The sequence below is a fragment of the Lissotriton vulgaris genome, chromosome 8 (assembly GCF_964263255.1).
Source record: "Lissotriton vulgaris chromosome 8, aLisVul1.2, whole genome shotgun sequence".
Lineage (NCBI taxonomy): Eukaryota > Metazoa > Chordata > Amphibia > Caudata > Salamandridae > Lissotriton > Lissotriton vulgaris.
In genome coordinates this window covers 1,101,081,967-1,101,103,792 of record NC_141696.1, presented here as the reverse complement: position 1 = coordinate 1,101,103,792, position 21,826 = coordinate 1,101,081,967, and positions in this window count along the sequence as shown.

Sequence of the window (21,826 nt, the reverse complement as noted above, 5' to 3'; positions counted from 1 at the left end):
CGTGCCACTAGGTAACCCTCTGACTGAGCTGCTCACAAAGCAGCCCTCTACAACTACCACATTCACATCAAAGAAGCCAAGAAAGTAGCCATCACTGCCCGCATCGATACTGCTGCCAACCACACGAAGGAACTTTTCAAAATAGTCAAGGAATTCTCTAACCTGACAGCCACAGAGAACACCATCCACCCCTCCCAAGAAATCTCTGGCACCCTGTCGGACTACTTCCAAAGCAAAGATTGCCACCAGCTGCAACATCTTCATCCATCAACCCACTGCTCTCAACCTCAACAACCTCAGCCATCCAGCTACTCAACACTTCACAATCAGGATTCCATAGCAACCATAGCACTGAGACCTTGCTGATCGCTGCCACAGACCACATCAGAACAATCCTTGACCACAGAGAAATTGTGACCTTCATCCTGCTCCACCTTTCTGCTGTGTTTGGTACAGTCTCCCACCACATCCACATTGACAGACTCCACATCGGCATACAGCATAACTCCCTCAAGTGGATTGCCTCTTTTCTTACAGGATGCACACAAAGATTCCAGCTGCCTATTTTCACCTCTGAGCCGCAGGATATCATATGCAGCATACCTCAAGGATCATTTCTTGATCCCATCCTGTTAAACACCTACATGACCTTTCTCACAGATGTCGTCAAATCCCATGGCCTCAACATATTCTCCTATGCAGACGGCACTCAACTAATACTCTCACTCACTGAGGACCCCTCCAATGCCTAAACCAACTTCTGAAACGCCATGACCAACGTAGCCAACTGGATGGAAGACAACTGCCTCAAGCTCAACTCTGACAAAACGGAGGTACTGAACTTTGGGTAGAACATCTTTGTATGGGACCACAGTTTGTGGTCAATGGAACTTCGATCAACACCCACACCAATAGACCATGCACACAACATGGGTATCATACTCAACAGCGAACTGACCAGGAAACAACAAGTCAACACAGTCGCCTCCTCCTGCTTCCACGCCCTCCACAAGCTCTGCAGAATCTTCAGATGGATCCCAGTCAACACCAGAAAGACTGTCACTCAGGCCCTTGTGACTATCCCCTTCGACTGCAGCAAAGCTCTCTATGCCGGCATCTCCATCCAGCTACTCAGAAGACTCCAGACCATACAGAATGCTGCAGCCAGCCTCAACCTGGACCTCTCCAAATGTACCCATGTCAACACCGACCTCGGAACCTTCCACCAGCTCCCTGTGTAGAAGAGTTGCCATTTCAAGATCCTCACACACACCTACAAAGTTGTACATGATCAAGGACCATCCTACATCAACCATCAACTGAACTTCCAAATAGAATCAAGAAACCTGCTCGCCTCCTCACTTTCCTAAGAACAGACCCCCCACATCCATCGCAGTTGTAGCTAGGGCCACTCCTTCCTCTACATCGCCCCCTAGATCTGGAATGACCTGCTGCGCCACCTCCGTAAGGCACCCTCCCTGGCAAACTAAAGAAAGAACCTGAAGACCTGGCTTTCCGACTGAGACCTGACACCCTCAGCACCCAGATTCTCCTACAGGTGACAGTGGTGTGCTGTATAAATGCTGACTGATTGATTGATAGGGTGTTGTGAGCTAGTCATTCGGTGTTGGTGGTAGTGTGGTAGTGACTTGGTGGTGGTAGGGTGATTTTGTTTGGGTCATGGTAGGCTGATTGTGGAAGGTGTTAGTAGGTTGGTTGAGTTATTTTGGTGGTACTAGGTTGGTGGTGGAGAGGGGGTGGTAGTAGTGGTAGGGTGGTGGTAGTAGGGTGATAGAGTGAAGGTGGTGGTATGGTGGTGGTGGTACGTGTATTGGCTATTTGCGTTAGTTTTGCCTAAATATGTCTGAGCGGGTGTGCGTGAGAGAGTTTGGTTAGATGTTTATGATTCCCTATTTCCACAAACAAATATAATACCACCAACATTTTTCCAAACGTCTACCTGAAGTATCATTTTAGACAGTCAAAGGGAAATATTGAAAAGAACAGCCTAAGCGATGGGATACTTTTGCAGTTGATGTAATTCGCTCCTGAAGTGTAAATGATAGAAGAATAAATAATATAGAAACTTGTTATATTGAGATAGACATGACTAACTGCTCCTCTTTCTGTACACATTGTGCCCCACAAATAGCCTTATGATTTTTATTCTCCTCAATAATGCCAGGCAGCATTTATCTCTTCACACATTTGGCTCACCAGCCCAACCACCAGAATGCATCAACCTGCTTGCATTGTGGGACTTGCAGTTTCGCTTGCACCAGCATGCATCAACCTGCTTGCATTGCGGGCCTTGCAGTTTCGCTTTTAAATTTTCAGTGATCAATTCCAAAGTCTTGAAGAAAAAGCGTTGCTTTAAAAAAAGTAGTTCTGTATGAAGGGTCCACACATTCTATTTCCCCACTTGGCAGCTACAGACAGGGGTATATGAATGCCTTGGGGGATGTGAAATCTTACTTGTGAATTAGCAGGTGGTCAGTCAGAGGGCTACTTTAGGGCTGTCATGGTGCGTTGGGGGCACATAGTCATCTTAAATGTTTCTCTTCTGCCCGAGCCTAACGATGACAAAATCACATTATGTGAAAAATTAGTTGCCACAAACCTCACATGATGCACTTGTTTTTTTGTAAAATGTTTTTAGCTTCAGTTGCATCAACTCTACAACTTTTTCCCACACTCTTTTCATACAGCACGAAGAGGGGCGGGAGAGTAGAAGGAGGCAAGTAGCAACACAAGGCAGAGAGATGGCCTGTCAAAACATAGGGCCTGAATCGTTAAGGTAAACTGAGATGAAAGTCTAACTTGACTTTTTTGGGGTATTCACAAAGGGGATTGACGAGTAGTAAAGTTAGACTTTTGTCTCAGTTTTGGTCTCAGTTCAACTTAAGACTACAACTCAAGTTTAACTGAGACAACAGTCTAACTTTACTACTCGTAAATGCCCTTTGTGAGTACCGAAAGTCTTAAAGTTAGACTTTCGTCTAAGTTTACCTTTGTGAATCAGGCCCAAACACTCTTATCAGGTACGGCAAAAAAAAAACTTCACATCGAAAAGCGTGAGCGGTGAAAGGACACTGGACATCGTAATGAAGTAGTACTTGAGCCATGCTCCAGGTGATGGGACAAACACACAAAGAGGAAATGAAGCTGCATGCATTAACATTTAAAAAAATACTCACAAGTTACAGTGCAGGTGCTGTCTCAGGTGAAAACTAGAAAGGAAATATAGAAGCTAGCCTACTGTAACATAAGTACAATCTCGATGTTGACAGAACAGACATTGTGATTGGTAACTAGTGCAACCCTGGAACAGACAAAAAAATTAAAACCAATGGATATCACGATGACAAGAATTTTGTATTATTTTTACCTAAGATCAGTGTCGGAAATCGCCCCCAATCTAATGCATGTGCACAGACCTGGTACAAATCTTTTATAAAATAAAACATACATAAGTAAACATGTAGCATATAAACCAGGCTAGCCAACAAAGGGGAGAGATGCCTAAACGATAGTCTGTCCCACCTGGCAGTACGCATTCACACAAAAGACTCAGTCACTTAGGATATCGGAGCCAAGCAAATTAACATCAATGTGACAGAACTTTAGAGGTAGTCGACTCAGAAGATTGTAATGTAAATCATACATGAGCCACTGCAAACCATATCTCTGTTCTCAGAATGTGATGCTTGTGGGTTTGAATAGAAAACACATGTGATGATATTAAGGGGGAGATTTTCAAAAAAGTTGCGCAACGCAGCGCAGCCCCCCACGAGGCTGCACAACTTTGCTCGACAGAGAGGGAGCTGGAGAGAGCCATATCTTCAGAGATATGGCTCTCTCCTCCCCTTTCCCTTGCGCCGGCGCTGATTTCAGCTGTCGTGCACCATGCGCACACCTTAGTGCTGCAGCGCTAGGGTGTGTGCAGTAAGCATGGGCGGAAAATCCGTTACGCTTGCGGATTTTTGGGAAATTCGCAATCCGCGAGATTCGCGAATTTCCCGCAAAATCCGCAAATTCGCACGCAGCGGATTTTTGGGGCGGCGCGCGGCGTTGGTGATACAATTTTTGCGGCGCGCGGCGTTTATCATCGTTTGCCGAGTTGTTTTTCTCGATATTTTGCGAGTGCTGCGCCATTTTGGATATTGCTGTGTGATCCCGCGGGAATTTGGCGAGCGCGATTACGTCATCGCGGCTTGCCAACTTGCACAGCGAGAGTTTGTCAACGCGAGTACGGCGAGATCACGTCTCGCGGTACTTCGCAATTGCGAGATTTGAGATGCGGCGAGCGAAAATATAAATTTGCAATTCTGCACAAGAAATCCACCAGCAAGCAGCATAAACCTTCTAGAAATGATGATTTTTATCTGAATAACTCCTTAGTTTGACATTTGCCTGCACTTTTTTAGCGAGGAGTCCATTTTGGGGAGGGGGGCAGGGGGGTGGGAGGAAGGAAGTGCCCCACAGTCTTCAACTTCCTGTTCCTGTTCAGCAGGCTCCTCCCAGTGCTTTGTCCATCTCCTGGTCACTTTTCATTTGGGTCTGGAGCTGGAAGGATTACTTTTTGTGGATGCTGCTGGATATTTGGATTTGAGGCCTTTTTGACTTTCTTTGGATCACTGTTGGATTAGAAATTTTACAAGTAAGTTTGTTTGGGGCATTACAGTTGCTGCAATTAAAATTTTGGAATTTTCGATTTTTGGGCTGTTTTGGGGCCTTTTGCCCAGGGGTACTCAGTGGTGGGTGGACTGAGTCTTTCTGTGGGTTGTCTTGAACTTAAACATCATGGAGGCCATGGATGAATTGGGATTGTGCTGATTTTTCTGTGTTTTTCGATTTTTGACCTGTTGTTGGGGCCTTGACCAGGGGTAGTGAGTGGTGCATGGGCCTAGTCTTTCTGTGGGCTGTCTTGAACTTAAACATCATGGAGGGCATGGATGGAATGGGATTGTGCTGATTTTTCTGTGTTTTTCGATTTTTGACCTGTTGTTGGGGCCTTGACCAGGGGTAGTGAGTGGTGCATGGGCCTAGTCTTTCTGTGGGGTGTCTTGAATTTAAACATCATGGAGGGCATGGATGCCATGGGGATTGTGCAGATTTTTCTGTGTTTTTCGAATTTTTGGATTGCTCATGGGGACAGGCCATGTGGGTGGGGGCCATTTTGAGTGCTGGTACAGGCAGGCCCTGGCCATGTGCTAGGAGGCAAGTGGCCATTTTGAATGCAGGCTTTGTTGTTAGGCCTCCAACCATTTTGCCTACTTTCCAACCTTTATTTATGCCCAGGGGTAGTGAGTCTTGCATGGGCCTAGTCTTTCTGTGGGTTGTCTTGAATTTAAACATCATGGAGGCCATGGATGGAATGGGATTGTGCTGATTTTGCAGTGTTTTTCGATTTTTGGGGGTGTTCATGGGGAGGGACATGCCATGTGGCTGGTGGCCATTTTGAGTGCAGCTACAGGCACTGGCCATGTGCTGGCAGGCAAGTGGCCATTTTGAATGCAGGCTTTGTTGTTAGGCCTCCAACCATTTTGCCTACTTTTCAACCTTTATTTATGCCCAGGGGTAGTGAGTCTTGCATGGGCCTAGTCTTTCTGTGGGTTGTCTTGAATTTAAACATCATGGAGGCCATGGATGGAATGGGATTGTGCTGATTTTTCAGTGATTTTCGTTTTTTGGGCCTGTACTTGTGGCCTTTTCACCAGGGGTATTTGAGTCTAGCATGGGCCTAGTCTTTCTGTGGGCTGTCTTGAACTTAAACATCATGGAGGGCATGGATGGAATGGGATTGTGCTGATTTTTCTGTGTTTTTCGATTTTTGACCTGTTGTTGGGGCCTTTTGACCAGGGGTAGTGAGTGGTGCATGGGCCTAGTCTTTCTGTGGGGTGTCTTGAATTTAAACATCATGGAGGGCATGGATGGCATGGGGATTGTGCTGATTTTTCTGTGTTTTTCGATTTTTTGGATTGTTCATGGGGACAGGCCATGTGGGTGGGGGCCATTTTGAGTGCAGGTACAGGCAGGCCCTGGCCATGTGCTAGGAGGCAAGTGGCCATTTTGAATGCAGGCTTTGTTGTTAGGCCTCCAACCATTTTGCCTACTTTTCAACCTTTATTTATGCCCAGGGGTAGTGAGTCTTGCATGGGCCTAGTCTTTCTGTGGGTTGTCTTGAATTTAAACATTATGGAGGGCATGGATGGATTGGGATTGTGCTGATTTTGCAGTGTTTTTCGATTTTTTTGTGCTCTATAACTGAACTGATGTTCCTCTGTCTTCCATTTTTTTTAGGTGCACAAGACTCAAGAGAACCACCAGTGCCAGGAAGAAGTCCTGCAGCGGTGTGTGTGTGCAGCATAACGTCACGCGACGTCACGTCTGGCCTCAGACAACTCTACAATTCGTGCAACTGCGGCCTGCTGTCTGACCTGCTCTGAAGAAGATGGCCCCAAAGAAAGGTCTCCGTAGCTCCTCTAGCAAGAAAGTTGCTAGTAAGGAGCAGAAGAAGCAAGTTACCAAGGAGGCTGGTGTGCCACCCGCCACGTTTTTTGGGAGAAAAAAAAAAAGTACGCCTGCAGCAGCAGGATCTGCTGGGGACCAAGCTGGGAGCAGCACCCCTGCTCCATTGGGTTCAGTGCCTCCACCACCACGCCAACTTAAGTCAAAGCCCTTGAGTGCTTCAGAGGCAGTCAGTGTACTTCTCCAATCACCATCGACCAGTGATGTTGGCTCATCGCAAGAAAGTAGCAGCAATGTCCCTGAATCAACACAGGTTGTTGTAACTCATCTGACAAGTGTTGAACAACCACAGCCGCAACAACAACACCATGTGCAAGTACACGCCCAAGTACATTTGGAAGGAGAGGCAGCAAAAGGAGATGCGCAAGCAAAGGTGCATGGAGGTTCACAAGTGCCCACAATAGTTGTTCCTCCCGAAGTAGGGGCACATCAGGAAATCGACAATGAAGCCGAGGTATCATTGGAAGCCACTCCTCCTGATGATCATTCACTGTCTTCCATATCCCCAGCAAGGAAAAGATCAAGGGGGGTGTCTACATCTTCTTCAAGCCCACCTCCTACTGATGATCTGGATGACGAATGGGTACCACCACGGCAGCCTGAGAGTGAGGCACACCATGATCTGACAAAGGTACCTAAGCGTAAAAGGAAGGTCGTCGAAAAACTCATAGCTATGGAGTGTGATGAGGCTCAACAAGAAGTGACAGATACTGCTGGTGATGAAGCCTCTCACGATGACGACGAGCCAGTCATCACAAAGGTCACTGCAGCCCCACCGGGCATGCAGCAAAGAGACATTTTGACCCTATCCCGAGAAGCTGCTGAGCGTGATGATGATGTCGGCGAGGAGGCAATGGAAATGGAATCATTAGATTTGGAGTTAAGTAGTACACCAAAACCTACCGCTTCCATATTTCTTCCTCGCAAGAAGGTACCCACCTCGTCCTCGACCTCAATTCGTGGTGGTGAAAGTGCAAAACGTACTGAAGTTCGGCAATCCACATCCTCCACTTCATCTGGCATTAGCAGCAGGACCACCACCACCAGTATCGCCGCCTCCTCCGGCCCCCGAAGACATTTCAAGTCTCCAGTTTGGGACTTCTTTAGTGTTTGCCCAAAAAAGGAAAACGTAGCCATTTGTAGCATTTGTAAGCTTCGAGTTAGTCGTGGTAAGTTGGGTTCCAACTATGGTACCGGAGGCCAGAGAGGTCATCTTAGGAGAACGCACGATGTCCAATGGTTTGCGCACCTACACTCGATCAAGGAAGCCCGAATTGCACGCAATGAAAACGTTGATTTTTCATCTGATGATGACGAGGAGGAAGAAGACGATTCGAACACTTCACTTACACCCAGTTCCCCTGTCAGCAGCACACCCCATGGGAGCCACACTAAGAGTGTGGGAGAGAGTGAGACATCAATGCGGAAAAGTTCATCAGCGAGCGTAACTGGGTCGAAGAGATCATCATCATCCCGTAAATCCTTGGTCCAGGGCAACATTAAAAAGATGTTGTTTACAGAAGCGCAATATGAACGCAACCACCCAATGACCCGTCTGTATAACACTAAACTGGCTAAAATGCTAGCTCTGGACCTTCTCCCTTTTTCTTTTGTAGAAGGGGTTGGTTTTCTAGAATTAGTGGCAGCGCTCTGCCCTAAATGGAAGGTTCCTAGCCAGTTCTATTTTGCCCGAGTTGCGGTTCCAGCACTACATGAAGATGTTCTGAAGGTGATTGGGGCAGCTTTGCAGAAGAGTGCTGTTCACACTATACATCTGACAACAGACATGTGGACCAGTGGCGCAGGCGCTGATTACATGTGCATCACTGCACACTGGGTCTCTTTTTCAGGGGCTAAAGCAAAGCTAAACGCAGGTGTTGACACGAACATTGTTTTTAAAGGTGCTCGGAAACATGCAACACTAGCCATGTTTGGTTTGGAGAAACGTCACACAGCAGAAAACATTTTGGATGTCTTTAACACAAAGGTCCTTAACTGGCTGTCCCCACTAAAACGCAAGGTTGGTTATGTTTCCACGGACAATGGCGCCAATATAGTTAAGGCCATGAGGGACGGTTACTATTTCAGAGTGCCGTGTTTGGCGCACTGTATAAACCTGGTTGTCCAAAAATTCTTGGGTAATAAAGGCAGTGCAGCGTACAGTGTATTGGAGACCTGCCGAAAAATGTGCAAGCATTTCAGCCATTCTTTTAAGGCCCGGAAGCAGCTGAGGAGCCTGCTATATCAACGTCAAATGCCAGTGAAAGCACTCATCCAGGAGGTGGTAACACGTTGGAACTCAACCTTCTACATGCTTGAGCGTCTGTATGAGCAGTATACGGAACTCGATCAATATTTCCTTAAAGAGGGTACAGAGGAGCTGAGGATGGGTGGGCCGCAATGGAACATAGTTGAAAGCCTGACACGCATGCTTCGTCCTTTTGAGTTCTTCACGCGTGCAGTCAGCAAGGAGGACTCTAATTTGGGAAAAGCTATCCCATTGTTGTACATGCTGGAGGACCAACTGAAGGAGGTGTGTTCTGTGTTTGGAAAAGATGACAAAAACCAAGACTCTTTGCTTCTGGCTGAGCAATTATTAGAGCTCCTACAAGGTGATGAACGTCTTAAAAAGATCCACTCAGAACAGCATTACATTTGTGCTACTATTCTGGATCCACGCTACAAAAAGGCGCTGGCAGGCCAAGCATTCTTTCCTTTTGATGATGAACATGTTCCAAAGTACAAACGTTGGCTAGCCTTGTCAGCCAAGAGGTTTGAAACAGAACGGCTGGAAATTGAAGGAAATGGCAGTACATCAGCAGGCCATCCCCAGTCAAAACAATCCACTTCTGCACCTGTGGCTGTGGCACAAGTGACCTCTCAGCCGTTAAAGACACCGGCAACCGGATCATCTGCACGAAACACAACAGAAACATTGGAGGCTGAAGAGGATTGGCTAGCTCTGCGTGGGTTTGGTTCTCAAAAGGTCAGAGGCACAGCAAGAGCTAAGCAAAGTGGAGGAACCTTGGATGAGGACCTTGAGTCGATGGTGAAGGACTATCTGAATGACTCAACAGAGGTCTATGTTAATTCTGACCCATTGGCGTATTGGCATGGGAAAAAAGAATTGTGGCCACAGCTCACCAACCTGGCTTTAAACTACTTGTCTTGCCCACTCGCAAGCGTGTCTTCTGAACGGGTTTTCAGTGCGGCTGGTGGGATTGTAACTCCCAAACGGAGCCGCCTCTCGCCCAAAAATGTGGAGAGGTTAACAATGATCAAGATGAATCAGCACCTCATACCACCAGATTTCAGAGTACGAGAGAGCGTGCCGGATGAAGAGGAGGTGGCCAGCAGCATAGATGAGGGAATTTCTACTCTGTCAGGTGACACTGAGCTCACCCTGCCTGAATTCGCAGAGTATGATGACGAAGCCTTATTCTCATTCCTGGACCGTGATACCGAGCCCTGAAAATGAGACAACGAATCAATAACTTTCTTTTTCGTCCCTATTCACTTTTATTCCTGTGTGTCTGTCTTTCTTTGTTGTGCACAGTTAATATATTTCAAACTTTAATCAGATAATCACAAAATCAAGCCCATCAGCAGAACTGTCTTCGCTGGTTTGCTAATTGATTTGAAGTTGCCGCAGTCTGCATTCCTCAGGTTCACAAGTTCAGAAGAACATGCTCCTCTATCCTCCTCCTCCAGACTCCTATTTCCATCAAACCAGAGGGCTGGTTTACGCCCAATGAAGAAAGACTCAGCACTTGTGGGGGTGTTGTTGTACCTCTTTGCAGGTGAGTTGACGGCTCTGGGACCATTGTTGGGAAGCTCTAATACCGGATAAAAGTGGTTTGGACCAAATCCCAGGAAGAAATTTTTTTGTGTTTTTGATGACTTGCTTGCCTTTTAGGTGCTCTTAGGGGGGGTTCCGTCTGTTTGTGGGTGAGTTTCGTGGTCTGGGAGCATTGCTGGTACACTCTAATCTTGATTGCATTTGCTTTTCAGGAAATCCGTCGTGCCAACCCCGACTTATGGCCTAGCTACGCAGCGCGTTTGGACCGAAGGCCCAGAAATATCGCAAGTATGAGATTTTGCTTTTGGCCTGTTTGGGGGTGTTATGCTTCTTGGCGGGTGGTTTGGCGGGTCTTGGGGCATTCCTGGGAAGGTCTAATACCGGGTAGAAGTGGTTGGGACAAAATCCAGGCCGATTTTTTTTTGGCTATTTCTGACATTTTGCTCTATGTAGCGTTTTCGGGGGCCTGTTTGGGGGGCTTCCTGGTGTTTGTGGGTGAGTTTTGTGGTCTGGGAGCATTGCTGGGACACTCTAATCTTGATTGCATTTGCTTTTCAGGAAATCCGTCGTGCCAACCCCGACTTATGGCCTAGCTACGCAGCGCGTTTGGACCGAAGGCCCAGAAATATTGCAAGTATGAGATTTTGCTTTTGGCCTGTTTGGGGGTGTTATGCTTCTTGGCGGGTGGTTTGGCGGGTCTTGGGGCATTCCTGGGAAGGTCGAATACCGGGTAGAAGTGGTTGGGACAAAATCCAGGCCGATTTTTTTTTGGCTATTTCTGACATTTTGCTCTATGTAGCGTTTTCGGGGGCCTGTTTGGGGGGCTTCCTGGTGTTTGTGGGTGAGTTTCGTGGTCTGGGAGCATTGCTGGGACACTCTAATCTTGATTTCATTTGCTTTTCAGGAAATCCATCGTGCCAACCCCGACTTATGCCCTAGCTACGCAGCGCGTTTGGACCGAAGGCCCAGAAATATTGCAAGTATGAGATTTTGCTTTTGGCCTGTTTGGGGGTGTTATGCTTCTTGGCGGGTGGTTTGGCGGGTCTTGGGGCATTCCTGGGAAGGTCTAATACCGGGTAGAAGTGGTTGGGACAAAATCCAGGCCGAATTTATTTTGGCTATTTCTGACATTTTGCTCTATGTAGAGTTTTCGGGGGCCTGTTTGGGGGGCTTCCTGGTGTTTCTGGGTGAGTTTCGTGGTCTGGGAGCACTGCTGGCTATATATACTTGACTTTGCAAGAGGTTTCAAGCAAATCCATGGTGGCAGAGGGGAGTTAGGGCCTAGCTGCAGAGCGCGCGCTGAGTGATTTGGGAAATTTGTGAAAAATTGACTAAGTCCCCATTTTTGTACTTTTGCTCTTTGGCTGTTTGGGGGTCTTCTACTCGTTTTCTCCTGGGTTGACGGCTCTGGGGCCATTGCTGGGAAGCTCTAATACCGGATAAAAGTGTTTTGGACCAAATCCCAGGCGGAAAATTTTTTGTGTTTTTGATGACTTGCTTGCCTTTGAGGTGCTCTTAGGGGGGGTTCCGTCTGTTTGTGGGTGAGTTTCGTGGTCTGGGAGCACTGCTGGGACACTCTAATCTTGATTGCATTTGCTTTTCAGGAAATCCGTCGTGGCAACCCCGACTTATGGCCTAGCTACGCAGCGCGTTTGGACCGAAGGCCCAGAAATATTGCAAGTATGAGATTTTGCTTTTGGCCTGTTTGGGGGTGTTATGCTTCTTGGCGGGTGGTTTGGCGGGTCTTGGGGCATTCCTGGGAAGGTCTAATACCGGGTAGAAGTGGTTGGGACAAAATCCAGGCCGATTTTTTTTTGGCTATTTCTGACATTTTGCTCTATGTAGCGTTTTCGGGGGCCTGTTTGGGGGGCTTCCTGGTGTTTCTGGGTGAGTTTCGTGGTCTGGGAGCATTGCTGGGACACTCTAATCTTGATTGCATTTGCTTTTCAGGAAATCCGTCGTGCCAACCCCGACTTATGGCCTAGCTACGCAGCGCGTTTGGACCGAAGGCCCAGAAATATTGCAAGTATGAGATTTTGCTTTTGGCCTGTTTGGGGGTGTTATGCTTCTTGGCGGGTGGTTTGGAGGGTCTTGGGGCATTCCTGGGAAGGTCTAATACCGGGTAGAAGTGGTTGGGACAAAATCCTCGCGGAAAAGCCTTTTGGCACTTTTTGTAACTTAGGGTTCGTTAGGGTTAGCCCTAGCAGCAGGATTGCATGTGTTTCGGGGTGTTCTAGATTTTTCCAACTGAGTTCTGGGGTCTTAGAGCACTCGTGAGAATGTGTAATTTTGGTTGCAAGTCATTTGAAGAAAATCCATGGTGGGAAAGGGGGGATTTGGCATAGTTAAAGAAAGCCTTTGCCACTATTCTTAACTTAGGGTTCGTTAGGGTTAGCAGTATTTCTATTGCATGTGTTTGAGTGGGGGGGATTTCGAGTCTTGGAGCGATGCTGGCTATGGCTACTTTTGCTTGGTTGCTTGCAAGTGGTTTGAATGCAATCCACGGTGGGTAATGGGTAATTAGGAAGGGGGTACTTCGGCCTACTTTTACTTTCAAAGTAAGTTTTGTCACCAGTTTTCTGCTAGGCCTCGTTTTTTGAGATTTGATTGGGGGTCTTCTACATTTTTGTGACTGGCTTTAGTAAGGGTCTGGGTGGGAGCACTGCTAGGAAGATCTAATTTTGTTCTAAAACACAGTTTACAGTACACCTAGCTTGAGGGGCAAGATCCCCTACATTAATTTGCCCATACTTATTTATCCTTCAAAAGGTGACTCAGAGTACGCACTTTCAAAAATATTGTACTGTCTACTAGGAAAATCAAATTGTGACTTTTTGCACTCCACAGCCTACATACCTTATATTTATTTATCAGTGGTGTTGTAATATTATATCACTTCCTGTTTTTCGTTGAATAATTACAGGCCGGGTTTCAGTCTCTGCAATGGGGAAAAAAGGATGGAGTCAGGCTTCACAGTAGCGAGCCACAATTCAGCATCAGGCAGGCAGTGGACAGGGTGTCTTCTGGTGACCAACATCGATGGACGAAGCGTCGGCTGCAATGGAGGAGTGCCGCTAATAGGAGGATTTTTTTTCTGCAGGCAACTTACTTACCACTTCCAACAGGACCACTACAACCACATAGATACAGTATCCCTTGCCTTTTTCTCTGACTGTGACTGCATTTCTTGGATCTCTCTCTGCTTCTAAATTGATCCCTTAACACATCACTTAGTCCACTCCACTATCACATCTGCACCACACATAGTCATTTGTAAGTGCTCCTACGTAATTCGCAAGTCGCAGCACGCCCCAGGCCGTAGAGGACTGGGATGGCCCCAATGATGAAGCATGTCACCAAGGGGCAACCCTGGTGAGTGAGGGGACACCTAGAAAACAAGCAATTTCTCCTTTTCTATCTACTATACCTTCCAGACCAACCCCACTGAGTGTTGTTGTGAATGGATTTATAGTGACCAGCAAGGCTCTCGGGTATCTGGCTAAGTACAGAGACCTTATGTTGAATATCGTTATCAATAATTCCACACAGGCCCTGTACTGTCGCATTCTTTCTTCCACAGTTGTCGAATGTACTACTTACTTTTCACTGACATGCATGCAGTAGTGCATGCACTTTCAAAGATTGATGGATAGGTTTGTACCCAAAGAATTGTTTATGTTCCATTGTTTGTCTATGCTGTGCTTTTTTTTACAGGGTGTCTTCTGGTGACCAACATCGATGAACGAAGCGGCGGCTGCAATGGAGGAGTGCCGCTAAAAGGAGGATTTTTTTTCTGCAGGCAACTTACTTACCACTTCCAACAGGACCACTACAACCACATAGATACAGTATCCCTTGCCTTTTTCTCTGACTGCGACTGCATTTCTTGGATCTCTCTCTGCTTCTAAATTGATCCCTTAACACATCACTTAGTCCACTCCACTATCACATCTGCACCACACATAGTCATTTGTAAGTGCTCCTACGTAATTCGCAAGTCGCAGCACGCCCCAGGCCGTAGAGGACTGGGATGGCCCCAATGATGAAGCATGTCACCAAGGGGCAACCCTGGTGAGTGAGGGGACACCTAGAAAACAAGCAATTTCTCCTTTTCTATCTACTATACCTTCCAGACCAACCCCACTGAGTGTTGTTGTGAATGGATTTATAGTGACCAGCAAGGCATTCGGGTATCTGGCTAAGTACAGAGACCTTATGTTGAATATCGTTATCAATAATTCCACACAGGCCCTGTACTGTCGCATTCTTTCTTCCACAGTTGTCGAATGTACTACTTACTTTTCACTGACATGCATGCAGTAGTGCATGCACTTTCAAAGATTGATGGATAGGTTTGTACCCAAAGAATTGTTTATGTTCCATTGTTTGTCTATGCTGTGCTTTTTTTTACAGGGTGTCTTCTGGTGACCAACATCGATGGACGAAGCGGCGGCTGCAATGGAGAAGTGCCGCTAAAAGGAGGATTTTTTTTCTGCAGGCAACTTACTTACCACTTCCAACAGGACCACTACAACCACATAGATACAGTATCCCTTGCCTTTTTCTCTGACTGTGACTGCATTTCTTGGATCTCTCTCTGCTTCTAAATTGATCCCTTAACACATCACTTAGTCCACTCCACTATCACATCTGCACCACACATAGTCATTTGTAAGTGCTCCTACGTAATTCGCAAGTCGCAGCACGCCCCAGCCCTTAGAGGACTGGGATGGCCCCAATGATGAAGCATGTCACCAAGGGGCAACCCTGGTGAGTGAGGGGACACCTAGAAAAAAAGCAATTTCTCCTTTTCTATCTACTATACCTTCCAGACCAACCCCATTGAGTGTTGTTGTGAATGGATTTATAGTGACCAGCAAGGCTCTCAGGTATCTGGCTACAGAGACCTTATGTTGAATATAGTTATCAATATTTCCACCCACGCCCTGTACTGTCGCATTCTTTCTTCCACAGTTGTCGAAAGTACTACTTACTTTTAACTGACATGCATGCAGTAGTGTATGCACTTTCAAAGATTGATGGATAGGTTTGTACCCAAAGATTTGTTTATGTTCACATGTGTTTGTCCATGCTGTGCTACTTTTTCTTGTCTCCCAAAACCTTTCCCAAAAACCCCCGTACCCATCCATTTTTCAAACCCTAACCCTCTTCCCCCGGGCTGTGTGGTTTTGATTGATGTGTGACTAAATTACAGCAATAAATCCACACACTTGCTGGGGAGGATAAGGTGATAGCAACAGGCTGGTGAAGAAATCCGAGGATATATTCTTACTCTGCTTGACAAAGACCCATGGCTAATGTCAAAGAACTTCAACCGAATTAATTATACTTTAACATTTGTTAGGCTACAATGTGGCACTGTTCTAGTGTACTTCTGTCACCTGCTATATTCTGTATTGTACCTTTGTATTGCTCAGGAGGACAAACCAGATTTCATTTTCTTTTTTTTCATAGGCAAGCAACTGCCACTGTGTCACACCACTAGTACCACCGCTATGAGGAAATTTTATCCGCCCAGGATTGCCAACCTTATTTGCTGTTTCCCGTGGAGCCAGCCCTGGGCCTAGCCCTACTTGCAAACAGAAATTACAGGTAAGATAGGCGTTTGGTTGGAGGTAGTATAATGGAGTATTAGGAGAGACGAGAGATTTGATTGACGGTAGTACTACTAAAGTCCTAGGACTATTCAGGAAAACAAACTTACTGTTATGTTAAACCCCCACCCACCAGACTCAAAAGCAGTAAAAAACAGGTATGGTCAGATAAAGTTTCAAAAAGTATATTTTTATAGCCCTAACAAAAGAATCTCCCGCAAGACCCTCCCTAACCCCAACGATTGTCCTTCAAAAGTCCCCAAAAATCACAACTCCCAATTCCCACCCCCCAAAAGTCTCTAAAAAAGGGGCAAGGGACACTATGGCAGGGTGCTGTTGGAATTAGCAGCCAGGGCATCATGCTCCTTGCGGAGGGTGGCAAGTTCGAAGCGGAGGCCCTCCACCACGTTCTTATAATTATGGACCTCCTGCTCCAGGTAGGACAGTCTGAGGGATAAGCGGCGCCGGTGTGCCTTGCAAATCCTGTGAGGGGCAGCTGCTTTCTTTGCTGCTGGGCGGTGGCGTTTGGCTTTGGTAGCCCGGCTCCGTACCGCTGGAGCACTGCGCTGGCTGGCAGCACGCACGGAGGAGGATGCAGCTGTCCCAGTGGACGTTGTTGTTGTACCAGACTGCGTCTCCTCCTCCTCCAGGGCCACCAGCCGCCGATATTCAGCAACAGTGGCATCCAGCCTCCGTTGCCGGGCCATTCGAGCCAGCTCCTTCCTCCTTGATGGTGTCTTGGATTTGGAAGGAGCAACTACATGAAAAAAGAAAGACATAGTCTGTAACCAATGCTCCTTAAGATTAACACAAAATGATTGAGCAGAAAGTTGTCACAGTACAAGTAGCAAATTGAAAGCACAGTGCATAACTATTTAGGACAGTATCTATGTAACCTCCGACTTCTTCATCCTTGCTCTAACATTAGTGGGAGTTTAAGGAACAAATTCTACGAGCACTATGGACTTCTATTACAGTCGACTATGACAGTACACCACTCTTATTCTTCTTCTTCTCTCTTGTTTAGGAAAATTGGTACGTTATCTTATGCAAGCCGGCATAATGCCAGCGCAGTGAACTTGCACCCGAGAAAAACAGACGCACACCATGGTGAGTGAGACAGACTTGCGTTACTGTACCGGTCCAGTACATGCAGGTGGTGAAGCTCTTACTTTTCTATTACGGGTGGCACTGAGAATACTCTGTTAAAAGGGCTACTGCTTAATTAATCTAGCTTTCACCCTACAGTGCAAATGAGTATTAGAAAAGGAAAATGAAGAAGCTAAATTATCGGATTATCTATCACTTCACATGGGATGTATTTGATGACATATGGGATGACTTTAGGTGCTTTGCTTATTATTGAGTGAACAGTGATACCCCCACACATGAATGACGTACTACTACTAAACTAAAGTTATTAAGGGAGGTAGGGAGTGTCCACCGTAATAACTGGATATATGCTGTGCTTGCAGTTGCAATACAAACTACTGCTACTATTCATGGTAGTCTTTGGACAACGTTACAACTTCTTTTCCTTGCCTTTCCTACACTGGAACGGACGTACGGGTGCGGTGTTACATGCTCTTCAAAGTAACACTTAGTTCATCCAGTGACCGTCTACTCCCTCTAGATTCACATATGCTATCTAAGAGTCAGATAGTACCATGAATGATCCAGGCATCCATCCATTCAAAGTATATTGCACACATACAGTTTCTGTCTCACCCACCCAGGCTGTTCTCCTTCCACCCATCCTTGCTTCATCATTCACCCAGCCATGCACCATACCATTTTCTTACCTTCCCAGCCACCTCGGGGACCAAGCAAACACATATCATTCTTCTTTGCCAGTCATCATTACATTTCTCGTGCTTCCACACTTACACCCTTCTTTCGCTTTTCGTTCATCCCATCCATCAAGTTCACCTCAGATCTGATTGGGATTCTTCTCGCCAAAAACTTCACAGCTAAGTCGAAGTACATTTAGAGGAGGCTACTACCTGCTTTTTTTATAATACACCCGTGCAGAAAGCACACTCTGCAGTCTTCAATCCCAATGACTAAGGAATGTATAGCTTACCTCTGCCCGCCACCACCGTGTGAACCCTCACAGGCATGTCCTTGTCCGGCACTTGCACCGCCTCCTCCCCAGAGTTGTCCTCCTCGTCCAATGCCACCACCACCTCCGCGCTGGCCCCGTCTCCAGATGTTCCACCTACAAAGTACATTTAATAATGTTAGAATACACCACTCACTACTATATAATATTTGGTCTAGGAGGAAGAAAGAAATGTGAAAAAAAGTGTACAATTTAATAATTTTTGACTGTGTACTCTAGAGTAAAAATGTCCCTTTTTCCAGGGAAGGCTGTTGTCTTGCTGCACTTTTTGGCACAACTGATGAATGTTTGCTTTTTACTTTTTAACACGCACCACTTTTTCTCCTAACAGACAGAACCTTGACTTCTAAGAACACGAGCAGGATCAAGTTCAAACCAGGTGAGAGCTCGGCTCGACCACAAGAAATGTGTCCAATTAATCGTCAGCACTAAGCACTTTTCCATTTTCAGTTACACGTTCACTTTTATGACAAACTTGAATTTAATAAATGTGTTTACTTTTAATAAAGCTTTTAAACTTAAATAGACTCTGTGGTTTTTGGTCCTCCAGACTAGAGTGGATGAGCTAAAGGTTTTCGAATTTTTGCAAGCATGAGTCCGTGCCTCTGCCATCGGTGACTTTGGGAGCTAAATGACTCTGCCACACTATCTAGTCAGTAAGGAGATTGGGGGTTCAACTACAAAGTCTGTTATCACTGAGGTATGTGGAAAGTCTAACAGTTACAGCACCTATTATAATTGATAAGCTAAGCGATGCATTATTTAGTGTCCATAGTTCTGTTTGTGCAGATTTGTCCCTGCAACAGTAGTAGAATGGATTGTCCTCCTATCGAAACCAAAAGTAAAGTAGTATCTTATTATTTCTTGGTGGTGGTCATTCACCTTTTTATTGTTGGCAATGGTCAAAGCATAAACATTTAGAATACTTGAAAAGACATTATGGACAATCCCAGAGGACTACACTCAGTGCATAGAGCTATTGCTGACTAGAATGGGAGTCCAATGGAAATGCCAAATGTGCAATCTTAGTTAGCTACACAGACAGACTAATAAGAATAATCTAGTAATACCACACGGAGTCATAGTCGAGGCAGGATAAGAATTTAGATCCTGTCTACAAGAAGATCAAAGACGATTTAGAAAAAATCAAATGAGGAACGCTAGGAAAAAATAAGTACTCTATATTAAAATTAAAACTTACTGGGGCCAGCAAAGGAGCCCTCGACTGCCCGGTCCTGGCCTGCATCGACAACAGCACCTTCCTCCTCCTCCTCCTGTGTCCTCCTCTTGCCCCTGGGGGAAGCTGATGTACAACATGAAAGAAAGAAAAACAGAAAACATGGATGATATTTCTCAACCAAATCAAACATTTAAAAAAGAACTAACAAAGTAACAAAATATTTTTGCGAAATAGCAAATAGGGAACGACTCCACGGGATATATTATTGACCAATCTCATGTGGTCGACTACGTCATTACTTTAGTATTGCTTGATTTGAGGACCGTCGAATTGGAAACTACCCTATGTAACTCACTAAACAAAGTACTAAAAAGGTTTGCCTAGGATTGGCAGGCAGCAGTCCGCAGCACGCAAAGTGACAGCCAAAGTCCATCGTGATTGAAGATCAGCGACAACACTAAAGTTTCCTACTACATTCACCAGTCATTAAAATACTCAAACTATTAATCCACCACCACTATTTCTTCTTATCGCCATGTGTACAAAGGAAGGACTGGACTTGAGTCTGTAGGGGCTGATTTAGAAGGCCCTTCCGGCTCTTTTGCTCCATTGTTGCGTGACTTTTGTGACGCATCGACAGCACAAAAGAGGCGCAATGGTGCGGCGTATATTAACAACGTGACGCATCTGGGAGATGCATCACGTTGTAAAGCCCTGCGCCAATAGGGGTGTTCCGGCGCAAGGGAGGGCGTTCCTGCGCAGGAACGCATCCTAAAACTGGCTGAGGGAAATCTACAAGATTTCAATCAGTCACTTTGAGGACAATGATGCGTGACTCAAACCCTGCGCCTGCTTGAAGCAGACGTACGGCTTGACGCAGCATTGGGGAGATAGGGCACCCCAGAGCATTGATGGAGCTGCACCATCGTTGCGACGCAACTCCAGCAATGCGCCGCCTTTACGGCACAGATGCGTAACGCTTTGGTGACGTTTTGGGCCCATGGCGCGCCGCATTGTAAATACGGCGCACCATGGGTGATGGTGGCGTGACGCACAATTACTGGCGCATCCCTGCAACTTTGCAGGGATGCGCCGGTAATTAAAAATCTGAACCTTAGTGTGTAGCATTACGCAGTTCTTTCAACTACACTCATACATAATTTCACAGGCCAATGAAATGAACACAAAATCTAAAACAAATAAGCATAGTAGCAACACTACTGAGAAGAAGGAGAGCAGTATACCTGAAATGCACAGAAGATTTTGAAATAAAATTGACCTACAATGTAATGAGCAGCATTATTGCTCTTGGTAAAAAACAAAAATTTGCAATATAATAACACAGCAGGAGAAAACATAGTAGTAAAGACATAGCTACTACTACTCACCAAGCCCGGGGATCTCAAGGCCAAGGAGGTCGAGCAGATCTCGCTCACGGGTCAGGACATCCGTCCAGCGGTGGGTGGCCTGGTTGTAGGTGCGCCAGACCCGAGAGTGGTGGTAAATGGCCTGGCACACCTTCTCCCACCGCTTCCGGCGCTCCCGGGCCCCGTACCCGGCACTGATCTTGCCGCCTCCCATGATGGTCCTGGGGAGGCGGCGCTGAACATAAAAAATGAGTTGGGCCACCTCCTCCGGGGTAAAGATCTCCCTGGGTACGACCTCCTCCCCCCTCAAACGCCCGCACGGGAGCCGGACACGGGGTGCGGGACCCTTCCCCTTCTCGGGATGCTTCCCGGCTCCCTTCACCATGGTCTGGGCGGAAAGGAATAAAGAAAATAGAATAGGGAAGAGAAGAAAAGAAAAGAGTTTAAAAAAGTAGTTTAAAATTAACCAAAAGTAGCAGCAAACACAAAAATATAGGGCTAGAAAAATAGAGGGATAGATAATAAGTAAAATAGATCAAAAAAAACTTCAAACAAGCAAAGGATGGCAGAGATTGACAGAGGATACAAAGACCATGCCCAGAACCATAGCAATGAATGAGAAACAAGATGGCCGCGCCCGTTCACGACCGCGCGGGTAAGTTCGCGCGAGATTTTTCTTGCGAACACGCGCGAGACTGTACTGGCAAGCCGCGGACTTTGCGAGATTACACTTCGCGCCCGGAAACGGAAATACGTCAGGCAAACAAGATGGCTGCGCCCTTGAACGACCGCGAGGGTAACTTCGCGTCTTGCGCTACGAGCGGCTCGCAAAAACGCACAAAACCTTGCCAACTAACACGCCGCAAAAAAAACAAATTGCATATTCGCACGACTTTGCGGCTTCCGAATCCGATCTCGCGCGTGTTCGCACCCCGCGAACCCCGCGAAATTGCAGAAAAACGAGTTTTTCAAAACTGAAAGCACTCTGCAGGGGCAAGAGTTCAAACTCATCATTAGTAACAATTCCCGGTAGTGCTTCCTGACTGGGGCCCCTCCAGAATTCAGTTGCTAGTTGCAACAATTGTATGACCCTGCTCTGACCCTCACAGCAGGCTCATACAATAGCTACAAGTAGGCCACAAAGAAGGTCCTGGGGAAAAAAAAATGCACTGCAACAGAAAGCAAAATTACAGATAAGGAAGCAGGTGCCAG